Below are 19,632 nucleotides of genomic sequence, written 5' to 3' on the forward strand. Positions count from 1 at the left end.
AAACGTACTCCGGACGATTTTGGCCTCCACACTTAGTGATTTTTTCGGATTTAACTTTCGTTTCGGTAGTGACAAACTTTCGTTTCGGTAGTGACACAATGGTGAAAAAAAAAGTCACTACAAAGTACTACCAATCAACTCTAAATTGCCTGAAACGTACTCCTAACATGTTTTTGGAGGGACTATTTTGGCCTCCACACTTAGTGATTTTTTCGGATGTAACTTTCGTTTCGGTAGTGACAAACTTTCGTTTCGGTAGTGACACAATGGTGAAAAAATTAATTTACTAAGTCCAGAGCTCGATGAATGTTAGGGACCAAAAAAAGTCACTACAAAGTACTACCAATCAACTCTAAATTGCCTGAAACGTACTACTAGGCGTAAGTATGTAGTTGTAAGCCTGCCTTTAAATGTCCATTGGCCGCATTGACAATACATTGGGCGCTTAAAGTTAAATATCTCCAAAACTACAAATGATTTCAAAGAAAAAAATCTCAAGCATGCATGTCCACAGTAAGGTGGATTTTGAACAGTGAATGGAGTTTCTAGGTGAAAGTGTTTTTTTGAGGTCCCAAATTCGTCCATCGACCTCCATTCTAAATCTCTGAACTTTTAAAGGAATACAATTCTAAAACTATTAAACATTTCAAAGATTCCTTTTCAGGCAAACATGTCCATATTAGGATGAACATTTTAAAGTTTGAATGGGGTTTCCATTCTATATATGACATTTTGAATCATTACAGTCAGTTCACCTTCTTTTGGGTCTTGAGTCGAACCAATTACTCCCGCGGAGACATCAAATTTCTCTTTTGGTCCTTGAGTCTTGGGACTCAAGGCCCAAAAGAGAAATTTGATGTCTCCGCGGGTGTAAATGGTTCGACTCAAGACTCTTTTGGGTCTTGAGTCTTGGGACTCAAGACTCAAATCCTGGAAATGGCAAATCAGCATGTGTGGGATTTGAAGGTGCAAGAGTCAGGTAAAAGTTGGAAAAATGTCCAAGAGGGATTTGAACTGGGAACCTTCCGGTTGTAAGCCCTGTACCTTAACCGCTGCACCACAGTGATTTTTACTGACTTTGTCCACTTGCGTGTTCTTCACTAAAAGATTAGATAAAGGTGCAGGAGTCAGGTAAAAGTTCAAAAAATGTCCTTGTTGGATTTGAGCCAACAACCTTCTGGTTATAAGCCCTGTATCTCAATCACTGCACCACTGTAATTCATCCTTATTCTGTTCACTTGCATGTTCTTCATTGAAAGGTTAGATAAAGGTGAAACAGCCACGTAAAAGTTGGAAAATATTCCTTGTTGAATTTGAATCGACCTCCATTATAAATCTCTGAACTTTTAAAGGAGTACAATTCTAAAACTATTAAACATTTCAAAGATTCCTTTTCAGGCAAACATGTCCACAGTAAGATGAACATTTTAAAGTATGATTGGGTGAAAAAATAAATGTACTAAGTCCAGAGCTCGATAAATGTTAGGGACCAAAAAAAATCACTACAAAGTACTTCCAATCAACTCTAAATTGCCTGAAACGTACTCCTAACAGGTTTTTGGGGGGACGATTTTGGCCTCCACACTTAGTGATTTTTTCGGATTTAACTTTCGTTTCGGTAGTGACACAATGGTGAAAAAATAAATGTATTTGTCTTGTTTGTTGTTCAAGTCAAAGCACCAGGAAGGCTGTATTTCTTGTCCAACAGTTAGCTCAATGGGTTGAGACACAGTATTCATGATCCAGAGGCCATGAGTTCAAATCCCACTGGTGTCTTTACTGTGATGCTTCCCTTTGCAGACTAACTTCTAGAAAAACAAGTTAAAATCACCAGGAAACCTGTAACTCTCAGCCAACAGCTTAGCTCAACTGGTAGAGCGTCTGTCCAATAACATGTCTTGAGTGGGTTCGATTCCCACTCGAGTCAAGTGTCCCCGGTAACTTGGGGCAACGGATTTAATTGACTGATATCCTTAGTGATGCTTCCCTTTGCAGACTAACTTCTAGAAAAACAAGTTAAAACCACCAGGAAACCTGTAACTCTCAGCCAACAGCTTAGCTCAACTGGTAGAGCGTCTGTCCAATAACATGTCTTGAGTGGGTTCGATTCCCACTCGAGTCAAGTGTCCCCGGTAACTTGGGGCAACGGATAAATTGACTAAAACCACATCCACAGCATCTTTAGTGATGCTTCCCTTTGCAGACTAACTTCTAGAAAAACAAGTCAAAACCACCAGGAAACCTGTAACTCTCAGACAACAGCATAGCTCAACTGGTAGAGCGTCTGTCCAATAACATGACTTGAGTGGGTTCGATTCCCACTCGAGTCAAGTGTCCCCGGTAACTTGGGGCAACGGATAAATTGACTGATATCCTTAGTGATGCTTCCCTTTGCAGACTAACTTCTAGAAAAACAAGTTAAAATCACCAGGAAACCCGTAACTCTCAGCCAATAGCATAGCTCAACTGGTAGAGCGTCTGTCCAATAACATGACTTGACTTGAGTGGGTTTGATTCCCACTCGAGTCAAGTGTCCCCGGTATCTTGGGGCAACGGATAAATTGACTGATATCCTTAGTGATGCTTCCCTTTGCAGACTAACTTCTAGAAAAACAAGTTAAAACCACCAGGAAACCTGTAACTCTCAGCCAACAGCATAGCTCAACTGGTAGAGCGTCTGTCCAATAACATGACTTGACTTGACTTGAGTGGGTTCGATTCCCACTCGCGTCGTGTCCCTGGTATCTTGGGGCAACGGATAAATTGACTGATATCCTTAGTGATGCTTCCCTTTGCAGACTAACTTCTAGAAAAACAAGTTAAAACCACCAGGAAACCTGTAACTCTCAGCCAACAGCATAGCTCGACTGGTAGAGCGTCTGTCCAATAACATGACTTGACTTGAGTGGGTTCGATTCCCACTCGAGTCAAGTGTCCCAGGTAACTTGGGGCAACGGATAAATTGACTGATATCCTGATAACATGACTTGAGTGGGTTCGATTCCCACTCGAGTCAAGTGTCCCCGGTAACTTGGGGCAACGGATAAATTGACTAAAACCACATCCACAGCATCTTTAGTGATGCTTCCCTTTGCAGACTAACTTCTAGAAAAACAAGTCAAAACCACCAGGAAACCTGTAACTCTCAGACAACAGCATAGCTCAACTGGTAGAGCGTCTGTCCAATAACATGACTTGAGTGGGTTCGATTCCCACTCGAGTCAAGTGTCCCCGGTAACTTGGGGCAACGGATAAATTGACTGATATCCTTAGTGATGCTTCCCTTTGCAGACTAACTTCTAGAAAAACAAGTTAAAATCACCAGGAAACCCGTAACTCTCAGCCAACAGCATAGCTCAACTGGTAGAGCGTCTGTCCAATAACATGACTTGACTTGACTTGAGTGGGTTCGATTCCCACTCGCGTCAAGTGTCCCTGGTATCTTGGGGCAACGGATAAATTGACTGATATCCTTAGTGATGCTTCCCTTTGCAGACTAACTTCTAGAAAAACAAGTTAAAACCACCAGGAAACCTGTAACTCTCAGCCAACAGCATAGCTCGACTGGTAGAGCGTCTGTCCAATAACATGACTTGACTTGAGTGGGTTCGATTCCCACTCGAGTCAAGTGTCCCAGGTAACTTGGGGCAACGGATAAATTGACTGATATCCTGATAACATGACTTGACTTGACTTGAGTGGGTTCAATTCCCACTCGAGTCAAGTGTCCCAGGTAACTTGGGGCAACGGATAAATTGACTGATATCCTTAGTGATGCTTCCCTTTGCAGACTAACTTCTAGAAAAACAAGTTAAAACCACCAGGAAACCTGTAACTCTCAGCCAACAGCATAGCTCAACTGGTAGAGCGTCTGTCCAATAACATGACTTGACTTGACTTGAGTGGGTTTGATTCCCACTCGAGTCAAGTGTCCCCGGTATCTTGGGGCAACGGATAAATTGAGTGGGAATCGAACCCACTCAAGTCATGTTATTGGACAGACGCTCTACCAGTTGAGCTAAGCTGTTGGCTGAGAGTTACAGGTTTCCTGGTGGTTTTAACTTGTTTTTCTAGAAGTTAGTCTGCAAAGGGAAGCATCACTAAGGATATCAGTCAATTTATCCGTTGCCCCAAGTTACCGGGGACACTTGACTCGAGTGGGAATCGAACCCACTCAAGACATGTTATTGGACAGACGCTCTACCAGTTGAGCTAAGCTGTTGGCTGAGAGTTACAGGTTTCCTGGTGATTTTAACTTGTTTTTCTAGAAGTTAGTCTGCAAAGGGAAGCATCACAGTAAAGACACCAGTGGGATTTGAACTCATGGCCTCTGGATCATGAATACTGCATCTCAACCCATTGAGCTAACTGTTGGACAAGAAATACAGCCTTCCTGGTGCTTTGACTTGAACAACAAACAAGACAAATACATTTATTTTTTCACCATTGTGTCACTACCGAAACGAAAGTTTGTCACTACCGAAACGAAAGTTAAATCCGAAAAAATAAATCAGACAATTTAGAGTTGATTGGTAATTTTTAAAAATTTTAACGAAACGAAAATTACCAATCAACTCTAAATTGCCTGAAACATACTCCTAACAGGTTTTTGGGGGGACGATTTTGGCCTCCACACTTAGTGATTTTTTCGGATTTAACTTTCGTTTCGGTAAAATAAATTTTACCGAAACGAAAATGACCTATCAACTCTAAATTGCCTGAAACGTACTCCTAACAGGTTTTTGGGGGGACGATTTTGGCCTCCACACTTAGTGATTTTTTCGGATTTAACTTTCGTTTCGGTAAAATAAATTTTACCGAAACGAAAATTACCAATCAACTCTAAATTGCCTGAAACCTACTCCTAATAGGTTTTTGGGGGGACGATTTTGGCCTCCACACTTAGTGATTTTTTCGGATTTAACTTTCGTTTCGGTAAAATAAATTTACCAATCAACTGTAAATTGCCTGAAACGTACTCCTAACAGGTTTTTGGGGGACGATTTTGGCCTCCACACTTAGTGATTTTTTCGGATTTAACTTTCGTTTCGGTAAAATAAATTTTACCGAAACGAAAATTACCAGTCAACTCTAAATTGCCTGAAACTTACTCCTAACAGGTTTTTGGGGGGACGATTTTGGCCTCCACACTTAGTGATTTTTTCGGATTTAACTTTCGTTTCGGTAAAATACATTTTACAGAAACGAAACATTTTCCTGATTTTTTGGGGTAGGCTAGAAAATTGGAAAAATGGCAAAGACATTCTTTGATTTTTATTCTGGGATGAAAGATTTGAAAAAAAAAAATATTTTGAGCTTTTCTCAGTGTCAGTCCCAAATCAAAAGAAGCCAAAATACTAAGCAGAATATCAGAAAAATGGAGCATTTTCCTGATTTTTTGGTGGGATAGAAAATTGAAAAAATGAAGCAATACGATACGATACGATACGATACGATACGATACGATACGATACAACTTTATTGTCAGCTTTCACCGAAATTTGCTCTGTGTCCATGACGTCACCGTTCAAGATACAGGCAGGACATACACAATACATTACACAAAGTACATTACAGGACATACATCACAGAAGCATACAGAAACAAGCAATGTTTTATTTAGGTTCTGAAACGAAAATCAGTAAGATAGACTTGAGAAGTGAATTCGAATTGAATCTCAGATTATACTAAGATACCTTCACAGGCCCGGGGGATCTTAGTATAATCTGAGCTTCAAATTGGAAGTGAATATTTGAAAAATTGAGCAATATCTAATTTGGGGTCTGAAAGGAAAATCAGTAAAATAATTGTTTAAAAAGTGAATTGGAATAGAATGTGAGATTATTCTAAGATCCCCTGACCATGCATGCTTGAGATCTTTTTCTTTGAAATCATTTGTAGTTTTGGAGATATTTAACTTTAAAGGACAACTTTGGTTTTTTACAACCACGGTTTATATTTTAGCTTGTAATTATAGTAAATAAAAGATGAGTGTTATTTTTTTTTCATTTACTGCTTTCTATAGTTTTAGCAATTTTCGCGATCTTTTTTACAGTGGGCGGGGGCATTCTGTCCGGTGGCTAAATATGCCTTTTTTACACAATAAAAAAGGTCCTGTGGTCTTTGATGGCCAGATGTGAGTTATTGGGGGCTAGAAGAGCTACTGTTAATAATAATAAAGAAAACACCGGGTTATTGTGTAAAAAAAGATATTTAACCACCGGACAGAATGCCCCCGCCCACTGTAAAAAAGATCGCGAAAATTGCTAAAACTATAGAAAGCAGTAAAAAAAAAAAAAAGGTTAACCCTCATCTTTTATTTACTTTAATTACAATCTAAAACACAAACCATGGTTGTAAAAAAAACAAAGTTGTCCTTTAAGTCCATTTTGATGCCAATACTTTTGTACTTTTACTCAAGTACATTTTGAATTCCGGACTTTTACTTGTAACAGAGTACTTCTACATCGTAGTATTGATACTTTTTTTAAAAATGCTGGTGACGAAAAATGACAAAAAATGCTGGTGACGAAAAAAATGCTGGTGACGAAAAATGACGAAAAATGCTGGCGACGAAAAAAATGCTGGTGACGAAAAATGACGAAAAATGCTGGTGACGAAAAATGACGAAAAATGCTGGTGACGAAAAAATGCTGGTGACGAAAAATGACGAAAAATGCTGGTGACGAAAAATGCTGGTGAGGAAAAAAATGCTGGTGACGAAAAAATGCTGGTGACGAAAAATGACGAAAAATGCTGGTGACGAAAAATGACGAAAAATGCTGGTGACGAAAAAATGCTGGTGACGAAAAATGACAAAAAATGCTGGTGACGAAAAATGACGAAAAATGCTGGTGACGAAAAAATGCTGGTGACGAAAAATGACGAAAAATGCTGGTGACGAAAAAAATGCTGGTGACGAAAAAATGCTGGTGACGAAAAATGACGAAAAAATGCTGGTGACGAAAAATGACAAAAAATGCTGGTGACGAAAAAATGCTGGTGACGAAAAATGACGAAAAATGCTGGTGACGAAAAATGACGAAAAATGCTGGTGACGAAAAGTGACGAAAAATGCTGGTGACGAAAAAAGCTGGTGCTATCGTCACCAGCATTTTTTGTCATTTTTCGTCACCAGCATTTTTTCGTCACCAGCATTTTTTTCGTCACCAGCATTTTTCGTCATTTTTCGTCACAAGCATTTTTTCGTCACCAGCATTTTTCGTCATTTTTCGTCACCAGCATTTTTTCGTCACCAGCATTTTTCGTCATTTTTCGTCACCAGCATTTTTTCGTCACCAGCATTTTTCGTCATTTATCGTCACCAGCATTTTTTGTCATTTTTCGTCACCAGCATTTTTCGTCATTTTTCGTCACCAGCATTTTTCGTCACCAGCATTTTTTCGTCACCAGCATTTTTTCGTCACCAGCATTTTTTTGTCATTTTTCGTCACCAGCATTTTTTCGTCACCAGCATTTTTTTCGTCACCAGCATTTTTCGTCATTTTTCGTCACCAGCATTTTTTCGTCACCAGCATTTTTTGTCATTTTTCGTCACCAGCATTCTTCGTCATTTTTCGTCACCAGCATTTTTTCGTCACCAGCATTTTTCGTCATTTTTCGTCACCAGCATTTTTTCGTCACCAGCATTTTTCGTCATTTTTCGTCACCAGCATTTTTTCGTCACCAGCATTTTTCGTCATTTTTCGTCACCAGCATTTTTCGTCACCAGCATTTTTTCGTCACCAGCATTTTTTCGTCACCAGCATTTTTTTGTCATTTTTCGTCACCAGCATTTTTTCGTCACCAGCATTTTTTTCGTCACCAGCATTTTTCGTCATTTTTCGTCACCAGCATTTTTTCGTCACCAGCATTTTTTGTCATTTTTCGTCACCAGCATTCTTCGTCATTTTTCGTCACCAGCATTTTTTCGTCACCAGCATTTTTCGTCATTTTTCGTCACCAGCATTTTTTCGTCACCAGCATTTTTCGTCATTTTTCGTCACCAGCATTTTTTCGTCACCAGCATTTTTCGTCATTTTTCGTCACCAGCATTTTTCGTCACCAGCATTTTTTCGTCACCAGCATTTTTTTGTCACCAGCATTTTTCGTCACCAGCATTTTTTCGTCACCAGCATTTTTTTATCACCAGCATTTTTCGTCATTTTTTGTCACCAGCATTTTTCGTCATTTTTCGTCACCAGCATTTTTCGTCATTTTTCGTCACCAGCATTTTTCGTCACCAGCATTTTTTCGTCACCAGCATTTTTTCGTCACCAGCATTTTTTTGTCATTTTTCGTCACCAGCATTTTTTCGTCACCAGCATTTTTCGTCATTTTTCGTCACCAGCATTTTTCGTCATTTTTCGTCACCAGCATTTTTTCGTCACCAGCATTTTTCGTCATTTTTCGTCACCAGCATTTTTTCGTCACCAGCATTTTTCGTCATTTTTCGTCACCAGCATTTTTTCGTCACCAGCATTTTTTGCAATTTTTCGTCACCAGCATTTTTTCGTCACCAGCATTTTTTCGTCATTTTTCGTCACCAGCATTTTTTCGTCACCAGCATTTTTTCGTCACCAGCATTTTTTGTCATTTTTCGTCACCAGCATTTTTTCGTCATTTTTCGTCACCAGCATTTTTTCGTCACCAGCATTTTTCGTCATTTTTCGTCACCAGCATTTTTTCGTCACCAGCATTTTTCGTCATTTTTCGTGCTGGTGCTGGTGACGAAAAATGACGAAAAATGCTGGTGACGAAAAAATGCTGGTGACGAAAAATGCTGGTGACGAAAAAATGCTGGTGACGAAAAATGACGAAAAATGCTGGTGACGAAAAAAATGCTGTTGACGAAAAAATACCGGTGACGAAAAATGACAAAAAATGCTGGTGACGAAAAATGACGAAAAATGCTGGTGACGAAAAAAATGCTGGTGACGAAAAAATGCTGGTAACGAAAAATGACGAAAAATGCTGGTGACGAAAAATGACGAAAAATGCTGGTGACGAAAAAATGCTGGTGACGAAAAATGACGAAAAATGCTGGTGACGAAAAAATGCTGGTGACGAAAAATGACGAAAAATGCTGGTGACGAAAAAATGCTGGTGACGAAAAATGACGAAAAATGCTGGTGACGAAAAATGACGAAAAATGCTGGTGACGAAAAAAACTGCTGGTGACGAAAAAAAAATGCTGGTGACGAAAAATGACGAAGAATGCTGGTGACGAAAAATGACAAAAAATGCTGGTTACGAAAAATGACGAAAAATGCTGGTGACGAAAAAATGCTGGTGACGAAAAATGACGAAAAATGCTGGTGACGAAAAAATGCTGGTGACGAAAAATGACGAAGAATGCTGGTGTCGAAAAATGACAAAAAATGCTGGTGACGAAAAATGACGAAAAATGCTGGTGACGAAAAATGACAAAAAATGCTGGTGACGAAAAATGACGAAAAATGCTGGTGACGAAAAAATGCTGGTGACGAAAAAATGCTGGTGAACAAAAATGACGAAAAATGCTGGTGACGAAAAAATGCTGGTGACGAAAAATAACGAAAAATGCTGGTGACGAAAAATGACGAAAAATGCTGGTGACGAAAAAAACTGCTGGTGACGAAAAAAAAATGCTGGTGACGAAAAATGACGAAGAATGCTGGTGACGAAAAATGACAAAAAATGCTGGTTACGAAAAATGACGAAAAATAATGGTGACGAAAAAATGCTGGTGACGAAAAATGACGAAAAATGCTGGTGACGAAAAAATGCTGGTGACGAAAAATGACGAAGAATGCTGGTGTCGAAAAATGACAAAAAATGCTGGTGACGAAAAATGACGAAAAATGCTGGTGACGAAAAATGACAAAAAATGCTGGTGACGAAAAATGACGAAAAATGCTGGTGACGAAAAAATGCTGGTGACGAAAAAATGCTGGTGAACAAAAATGACGAAAAATGCTGGTGACGAAAAAATGCTGGTGACGAAAAATAACGAAAAATGCTGGTGAACAAAAAATGACGAAAAATGCTGGTGACGAAAAAATGCTGGTGACGAAAAATGACAAAAAATGCTGGTTTTCGTGACGAAAAATGACAAAAAATGCTGGTGACGAAAAATGACGAAAAAATGCTGGTGACGAAAAAATGCTGGTGACGAAAAATGTCAAAAAATGCTGGTGACGAAAAATGACAAAAAATGCTGGTGACGAAAAATGACAAAAAATGCTGGTGACGAAAAATGACGAAAAATGCTGGTGACGAAAAATGACAAAAAATGCTGGTGACGAAAAATGACAAAAAATGCTGGTGACGAAAAAATGCTGGTGACGAAAAAATGCTGGTGACGAAAAATGACAAAAAATGCTGGTGACGAAAAATGCTGGTGACGAAAAATGACGAAAAATGCTGGTGACGAAAAAATGCTGGTGAACAAAAATGACGAAAAATGCTGGTAACGAAAAGTGACGAAAAATGCTGGTGACGAAGAAAGCTGGTGCTATCGTCACCAGCATTTTTTGTCATTTTTCGTCACCAGCATTATTTCGTCACCAGCATTTTTTTCGTCACCAGCATTTTTCGTCATTTTTCGTCACAAGCATTTTTTCGTCACCAGCATTTTTCGTCATTTTTCGTCACCAGCATTTTTTCGTCACCAGCATTTTTCGTCATTTTTCGTCACCAGCATTTTTTCGTCACCAGCATTTTTCGTCATTTATCGTCACCAGCATTTTTTGTCATTTTTCGTCACCAGCATTTTTTCGTCACCAGCATTTTTCGTCATTTATCGTCACCAGCATTTTTTGTCATTTTTCGTCACCAGCATTTTTTCGTCACCAGCATTTTTTTCGTCACCAGCATTTTTTGTCATTTTTCGTCACCAGCATTTTTTCGTCACCAGCATTTTTCGTCATTTTTCGTCACCAGCATTTTTTGTCATTTTTCGTCACCAGCATTTTTTCATCACCAGCATTTTTCGTCAGCAGTTTTTTTCGTCACCAGCATTTTTCAGCATTTTTCGTCACCAGCATTTTTCGTCATTTTTCGTCACCAGCATTTTTCGTCATTTTTCGTCACCAGCATTTTTTCGTCACCAGCATTTTTCGTCATTTTTCGTCACCAGCATTTTTTGTCATTTTTCGTCACCAGCATTTTTTAGTCACCAGCATTTTTCGTCATTTTTCGTCACCAGCATTTTTTGTCATTTTTCGTCACCAGCATTTTTTCGTCACCAGCATTTTTCGTCACCAGCAGTTTTTTTCGTCACCAGCATTTTTCGTCATTTTTCGTCACCAGCATTTTTCGTCATTTTTCGTCACCAGCATTTTTTCGTCACCAGCATTTTTCGTCATTTTTCGTCACCAGCATTTTTTCGTCACCAGCATTTTTCGTCATTTTTCGTCACCAGCATTTTTTCGTCACCAGCATTTTTCGTCATTTTTCGTCACCAGCATTTTTTCGTCACCAGCATTTTTTTTGTCACCAGCATTTTTCGTCATTTTTCGTCACCAGCATTTTTCGTCATTTTTCGTCACCAGCATTTTTTTGTCACCAGCATTTTTTTCATCACCAGCATTTTTCGTCATTTTTCGTCACCAGCATTTTTTCGTCACCAGCATTTTTCGTCATTTTTGTTCACCAGCATTTTTTCGTCACCAGCATTTTTCGTCATTTTTCGTCACCAGCATTTTTTGTCATTTTTCGTCACCAGCATTTTTTCGTCACCAGCATTTTTTCGTCACCAGCATTTTTCGTCATTTTTCGTCACCAGCATTTTTTGTCATTTTTCGTCACCAGCATTTTTTCGTCACCAGCGTTTTTCGTCACCAGCAGTTTTTTTCGTCACCAGCATTTTTCGTCATTTTTCGTCACCAGCATTTTTCGTCATTTTTCGTCACCAGCATTCTTCGTCATTTTTCGTCACCAGCATTTTTTCGTCACCAGCATTTTTCGTAATTTTTCGTCACCAGCATTTTTTGTCATTTTTCGTCACCAGCATTTTTTAGTCACCAGCATTTTTCGTCATTTTTCGTCACCAGCATTTTTTGTCATTTTTCGTCACCAGCATTTTTTCGTCACCAGCATTTTTCGTCACCAGCAGTTTTTTTCGTCACCAGCATTTTTCGTCATTTTTCGTCACCAGCATTTTTCGTCATTTTTCGTCACCAGCATTTTTTCGTCACCAGCATTTTTCGTCATTTTTCGTCACCAGCATTTTTTAGTCACCAGCATTTTTCGTCATTTTTCGTCACCAGCATTTTTTCGTCACCAGCATTTTTGCGTCATTTTTCGTCACCAGCAGTTTATCGTCACCAGCATCTTTTTCGTCACCAGCATTTTTCGTCATTTTTGTTCACCAGCATTTTTTCGTCACCAGCATTTTTCGTCATTTTTCGTCACCAGCATTTTTTGTCATTTTTCGTCACCAGCATTTTTTCGTCACCAGCATTTTTCGTCATTTTTCGTCACCAACATTTTTTCGTCCCAGCATTTTTCGTCATTTTTCGTCACCAGCATTTTTTCGTCACCAGCATTTTTCGTCATTTTTCGTCACCAGCATTTTTCGTCATTTTTCGTCACCAGCATTCTTCGTCATTTTTCGTCACCAGCATTTTTTCGTCACCAGCATTTTTCGTCATTTTTCGTCACCAGCATTTTTTATCATTTTTCGTCACCAGCATTTTTTAGTCACCAGCATTTTCCGTCATTTTTCGTCACCAGCATTTTTTGTCATTTTTCGTCACCAGCATTTTTTCGTCACCAGCATTTTTCGTCATTTTTCGTCACCAGCATTTTTTGTCATTTTTCGTCACCAGCATTTTTTAGTCACCAGCATTTTTCGTCATTTTTCGTCACCAGCATTTTTTGTCATTTTTCGTCACCAGCATTTTTTCGTCACCAGCATTTTTCGTCACCAGCAGTTTTTTTCGTCACCAGCATTTTTCGTCATTTTTCGTCACCAGCATTTTTTAGTCACCAGCATTTTTCGTCATGTTTTCGTCACCAGCATTTTTCGTCATTTTTCGTCACCAGCATTTTTTCGTCACCAGCATTTTTTGTCATTTTTCGTCACCAGCATTTTTCGTCATTTTTCGTCACCAGCATTTTTTAGTCACCAGCATTTTTCGTCATTTTTCGTCACCAGCATTTTTTCGTCACCAGCATTTTTGCGTCATTTTTCGTCACCAGCAGTTTTTCGTCACCAGCATCTTTTTCGTCACCAGCATTTTTCGTCATTTTTGTTCACCAGCATTTTTTCGTCACCAGCATTTTTCGTCATTTTTCGTCACCAGCATTTTTTGTCATTTTTCGTCACCAGCATTTTTTCGTCACCAGCATTTTTCGTCATTTTTCGTCACCAACATTTTTTCGTCACCAGCATTTTTCGTCATTTTTCGTCACCAGCATTTTTTCGTCACCAGCATTTTTCGTCATTTTTCGTCACCAGCATTTTTCGTCATTTTTCGTCACCAGCATTTTTTCGTCACCAGCATTTTTCGTCATTTTTCGTCACCAGCATTTTTTCGTCACCAGCATTTTTCGTCATTTTTCGTCACCAGCATTTTTCGTCACCAGCATTTTTCGTCATTTTTCGTCACCAGCATTTTTCGTCATTTTTCGTCACCAGCATTTTTTCGTCACCAGCATTTTTCGTCATTTTTCGTCACCAGCATTTTTTCGTCACCAGCATTTTTTGTCATTTTTCGTCACCAGCATTTTTCGTCATTTTTCGTCACCAGCATTTTTTAGTCACCAGCATTTTTCGTCATTTTTCGTCACCAGCAGTTTTTCGTCACCAGCATCTTTTTCGTCACCAGCATTTTTTGTCATTTTTCGTCACCAGCATTTTTTCGTCACCAGCATTTTTCGTCACCAGCAGTTTTTTTCGTCACCAGCATTTTTCGTCATTTTTCGTCACCAGCATTTTTTAGTCACCAGCATTTTTCGTCATGTTTTCGTCACCAGCATTTTTCGTCATTTTTCGTCACCAGCATTTTTTCGTCACCAGCATTTTTTGTCATTTTTCGTCACCAGCATTTTTCGTCATTTTTCGTCACCAGCATTTTTTAGTCACCAGCATTTTTCGTCATTTTTCGTCACCAGCATTTTTTCGTCACCAGCATTTTTGCGTCATTTTTCGTCACCAGCAGTTTTTCGTCACCAGCATCTTTTTCGTCACCAGCATTTTTCGTCATTTTTGTTCACCAGCATTTTTTCGTCACCAGCATTTTTCGTCATTTTTCGTCACCAGCATTTTTTGTCATTTTTCGTCACCAGCATTTTTTCGTCACCAGCATTTTTCGTCATTTTTCGTCACCAACATTTTTTCGTCACCAGCATTTTTCGTCATTTTTCGTCACCAGCATTTTTTCGTCACCAGCATTTTTCGTCATTTTTCGTCACCAGCATTTTTCGTCATTTTTCGTCACCAGCATTTTTTCGTCACCAGCATTTTTCGTCATTTTTCGTCACCAGCATTTTTTCGTCACCAGCATTTTTCGTCATTTTTCGTCACCAGCATTTTTCGTCACCAGCATTTTTCGTCATTTTTCGTCACCAGCATTTTTCGTCATTTTTCGTCACCAGCATTTTTTCGTCACCAGCATTTTTCGTCATTTTTCGTCACCAGCATTTTTTCGTCACCAGCATTTTTTGTCATTTTTCGTCACCAGCATTTTTCGTCATTTTTCGTCACCAGCATTTTTTAGTCACCAGCATTTTTCGTCATTTTTCGTCACCAGCATTTTTTCGTCACCAGCATTTTTGCGTCATTTTTCGTCACCAGCAGTTTTTCGTCACCAGCATCTTTTTCGTCACCAGCATTTTTCGTCATTTTTGTTCACCAGCATTTTTTCGTCACCAGCATTTTTCGTCATTTTTCGTCACCAGCATTTTTTGTCATTTTTCGTCACCAGCATTTTTTCGTCACCAGCATTTTTCGTCATTTTTCGTCACCAACATTTTTTCGTCACCAGCATTTTTTGTCATTTTTCGTCACCAGCATTTTTTCGTCACCAGCATTTTTCGTCATTTTTCGTCACCAGCATTTTTTCGTCACCAGCATTTTTCGTCATTTTTCGTCACCAGCATTTTTCGTCACCAGCATTTTTTCGTCACCAGCATTTTTTTGTCACCACCATTTTTCGTCATTTTTTGTCACCAGCATTTTTCGTCATTTTTCGTCACCAGCATTTTTCGTCATTTTTCGTCACCAGCATTTTTCGTCACCAGCATTTTTTCGTCACCAGCATTTTTTCGTCACCAGCATTTTTTTGTCATTTTTCGTCACCAGCATTTTTTTCGTCACCAGCATTTTTCGTAATTTTTCGTCACCAGCATTTTTTGTCATTTTTCGTCACCAGCATTTTTTAGTCACCAGCATTTTTCGTCATTTTTCGTCACCAGCATTCTTCGTCACCAGCATTTTTTCGTCACCAGCATTTTTCGTCATTTTTCGTCACCAGCATTTTTTCGTCACCAGCATTTTTCGTCATTTTTCGTCACCAGCATTTTTTCGTCACCAGCATTTTTCGTCATTTTTCGTGCTGGTGCTGGTGACGAAAAATGACGAAAAATGCTGGTGACGAAAAAATGCTGGTGACGAAAAATGCTGGTGACGAAAAAATGCTGGTGACGAAAAATGCTGGTGACGAAAAAATGCTGGTGACGAAAAATGACGAAAAATGCTGGTGACGAAAAAATGCTGGTGACGAAAAATGACGAAAAATGCTGGTGACGAAAAAATGCTGGTGACGAAAAATGACGAAAAATGCTGGTGACGAAAAATGACGAAAAATGCTGGTGACGAAAAATGACGAAAAATGCTGGTGACGAAAAAAACTGCTGGTGACGAAAAAAAAATGCTGGTGACGAAAAATGACGAAGAATGCTGGTGACGAAAAATGACAAAAAATGCTGGTTACGAAAAATGACGAAAAATGCTGGTGACGAAAAATGACAAAAAATGCTGGTGACGAAAAATGTAGAAAAATGCTGGTGACGAAAAAATGCTGGTGACGAAAAATGACGAAAAATGCTGGTGACGAAAAAATGCTGGTGACGAAAAATGACGAAGAATGCTGGTGACGAAAAATGACAAAAAATGCTGGTGACGAAAAATGACGAAAGATGCTGGTGACGAAAAATGACAAAAAATGCTGGTGACGAAAAATGACGAAAAATGCTGGTGACGAAAAAATGCTGGTGACGAAAAAATGCTGGTGAACAAAAATGACGAAAAATGCTGGTGACGAAAAAATGCTGGTGAACAAAAATGACGAAAAATGCTGGTGACGAAAAAATGCTGGTGACGAAAAATAACGAAAAATGCTGGTGAACAAAAAATGACGAAAAATGCTGGTGACGAAAAAATGCTGGTGACGAAAAATGACGAAAAATGCTGGTGACGAAAAATGACGAAAAATGCTGGTGACGAAAAAAATGCTGGTGACGAAAAATGACAAAAAATGCTGGTGACGAAAAATGACAAAAAATGCTGGTGACGAAAAATGACGAAAAATGCTGGTGACGAAAAATGACAAAAAATGCTGGTGACGAAAAATGACGAAAAATGCTGGTGACGAAAAAATGCTGGTGACGAAAAAATGCTGGTGACGAAAAATTACAAAAAATGCTGGTGACGAAAAATGACAAAAAATGCTGGTGACGAAAAATGACAAAAAATGCTGGTGACGAAAAATGACGAAAAATGCTGGTGACGAAAAATGACAAAAAATGCTGGTGACGAAAAATGACGAAAAATGCTGGTGACGAAAAAATGCTGGTGACGAAAAATGACAAAAAATGCTGGTGACGAAAAATGACGAAAAATGCTGGTGACGAAAAATGACGAAAAATGCTGGTGACGAAAAAATGCTGGTGAACAAAAATGACGAAAAATGCTGGTGACGAAAAAATGCTGGTGACGAAAAATGACGAAAAATGCTGGTGACGAAAAATGACGAAAAATGCTGGTGACAAAAAAAATGCTGGTGACGAAAAAATGCTGGTGACGAAAAATGACGAAAAATGCTGGTGACAAAAAAAATGCTGGTGACGAAAAAATGCTGGTGACAAAAAATGACGAAAAATGACGAAAAATGCTGGTGACGAAAAAAATGCTGGTGACGAAAAAATGCTGGTGACAAAAAATGACGAAAAATGCTGGTGACGAAAAAATGCTGGTGACGAAAAATGCTGGTGACGAAAAAATGTTGGTGACGAAAAATGACGAAAAATGCTGGTGACGAAAAAATGCTGGTGACGAAAAATTACAAAAAATGCTGGTGACGAAAAATGACAAAAAATGCTGGTGACGAAAAATGACAAAAAATGCTGGTGACGAAAAATGCTGGTGACGAAAAATGACAAAAAATGCTGGTGACGAAAAATGACGAAAAATGCTGGTGACGAAAAAATGCTGGTGACGAAAAATGACAAAAAATGCTGGTGAGGAAAAATGACGAAAAATGCTGGTGACGAAAAATGACGAAAAATGCTGGTGACGAAAAAATGCTGGTGAACAAAAATGACGAAAAATGCTGGTGACGAAAAAATGCTGGTGACGAAAAATGACGAAAAATGCTGGTGACGAAAAATGACGAAAAATGCTGGTGACACAAAAAATGCTGGTGACGAAAAAATGCTGGTGACGAAAAATGACGAAAAATGCTGGTGACAAAAAAAATGCTGGTGACGAAAAAATGCTGGTGACAAAAAATGACGAAAAATGACGAAAAATGCTGGTGACGAAAAAAATGCTGGTGACGAAAAATGACGAAAAATGCTGGTGACGAAAAAATGCTGGTGACGAAAAATGACGAAAAATGCTGGTGACGAAAAAATGTTGGTGACGAAAAATGACGAAAAATGCTGGTGACGAAAAAATGCTGGTGACGAAAAATGACGAAAAATGCTGGTGACGAAAAATGACGAAAAATGCTGGTGACGAAAAAATGCTGGTGAACAAAAATGACGAAAAATGCTGGTGACGAAAAAATGCTGGTGACGAAAAACTGCTGGTGACGAAAAATGACGAAAAATGCTGGTGACGACGGTGACGAAAAATGACGAAAAATGCTGGTGACGAAAAAATGCTGGTGACGAAAAATGCTGGTGACGAAAAAATGCTGGTGACGAAAAATGACGAAAAATGCTGGTGACGAAAAAATGCTGGTGACGAAAAATGACGAAGAATGCTGGTGACGAAAAATGACGAAAAATGCTGGTGACGAAAAATGACGAAAAATGCTGGTGACGAAAAAAACTGCTGGTGACGAAAAACGCTGGTGACGAAAAAATGCTGGTGACGAAAAATGACAAAAAATGCTGGTGACGAAAAATGACGAAAAATGCTGGTGACGAAAAAATGCTGGTGACGAAAAAATGCTGGTGACGAAAAATGACGAAAAATGCTGGTGACGAAAAATGACGAAAAATGCTGGTGACGAAAAAATGCTGGTGAACAAAAATGACGAAAAATGCTGGTGACGAAAAAATGCTGGTGACGAAAAATGACGGAAAATGCTGGTGACGAAAAATGACGAAAGATGCTGGTGACGAAAAATGACAAAAATGCTGGTGACGAAAAATGACGAAAAATGCTGGTGACGAAAAAATGCTGGTGATGAAAAAATGCTGGTGAACAAAAATGACGAAAAATGCTGGTGACGAAAAAATGCTGGTGAACAAAAATGACGAAAAATGCTGGTGACGAAAAAATGCTGGTGACGAAAAATAACGAAAAATGCTGGTGAACAAAAAATGACGAAAAATGCTGGTGACGAAAAAATGCTGGTGACGAAAAATGACGAAAAATGCTGGTGACGAAAAATGACGAAAAATGCTGGTGACGAAAAAAATGCTGGTGACGAAAAATGACAAAAAATGCTGGTGACGAAAAATGCTGGTGACGAAAAATGACAAAAAATGCTGGTGACGAAAAATGACGAAAAATGCTGGTGACGAAAAAATGCTGGTGACGAAAAAATGCTGGTGACGAAAAATTACAAAAAATGCTGGTGACGAAAAATGACAAAAAATGCTGGTGACGAAAAATGACAAAAAATGCTGGTGACGAAAAATGACGAAAAATGCTGGTGACGAAAAATGACAAAAAATGCTGGTGACGAAAAATGACGAAAAATGCTGGTGACGAAAAAATGCTGGTGACGAAAAATGACAAAAAATGCTGGTGACGAAAAATGACGAAAAATGCTGGTGACGAAAAATGACGAAAAATGCTGGTGACGAAAAAATGCTGGTGAACAAAAATGACGAAAAATGCTGGTGACGAAAAAATGCTGGTGACGAAAAATGACGAAAAATGCTGGTGACGAAAAATGACGAAAAATGCTGGTGACAAAAAAAATGCTGGTGACGAAAAAATGCTGGTGACGAAAAATGACGAAAAATGCTGGTGACAAAAAAAATGCTGGTGACGAAAAAATGCTGGTGACAAAAAATGACGAAAAATGACGAAAAATGCTGGTGACGAAAAAAATGCTGGTGACGAAAAAATGCTGGTGACAAAAAATGACGAAAAATGCTGGTGACGAAAAAATGCTGGTGACGAAAAATGACGAAAAATGCTGGTGACGAAAAAATGTTGGTGACGAAAAATGACGAAAAATGCTG

Source organism: Gymnoscopelus microlampas (assembly GCF_963454915.1).
Source record: "Gymnoscopelus microlampas genome assembly, chromosome: 11".
Taxonomy (NCBI): domain Eukaryota; kingdom Metazoa; phylum Chordata; class Actinopteri; order Myctophiformes; family Myctophidae; genus Gymnoscopelus; species Gymnoscopelus microlampas.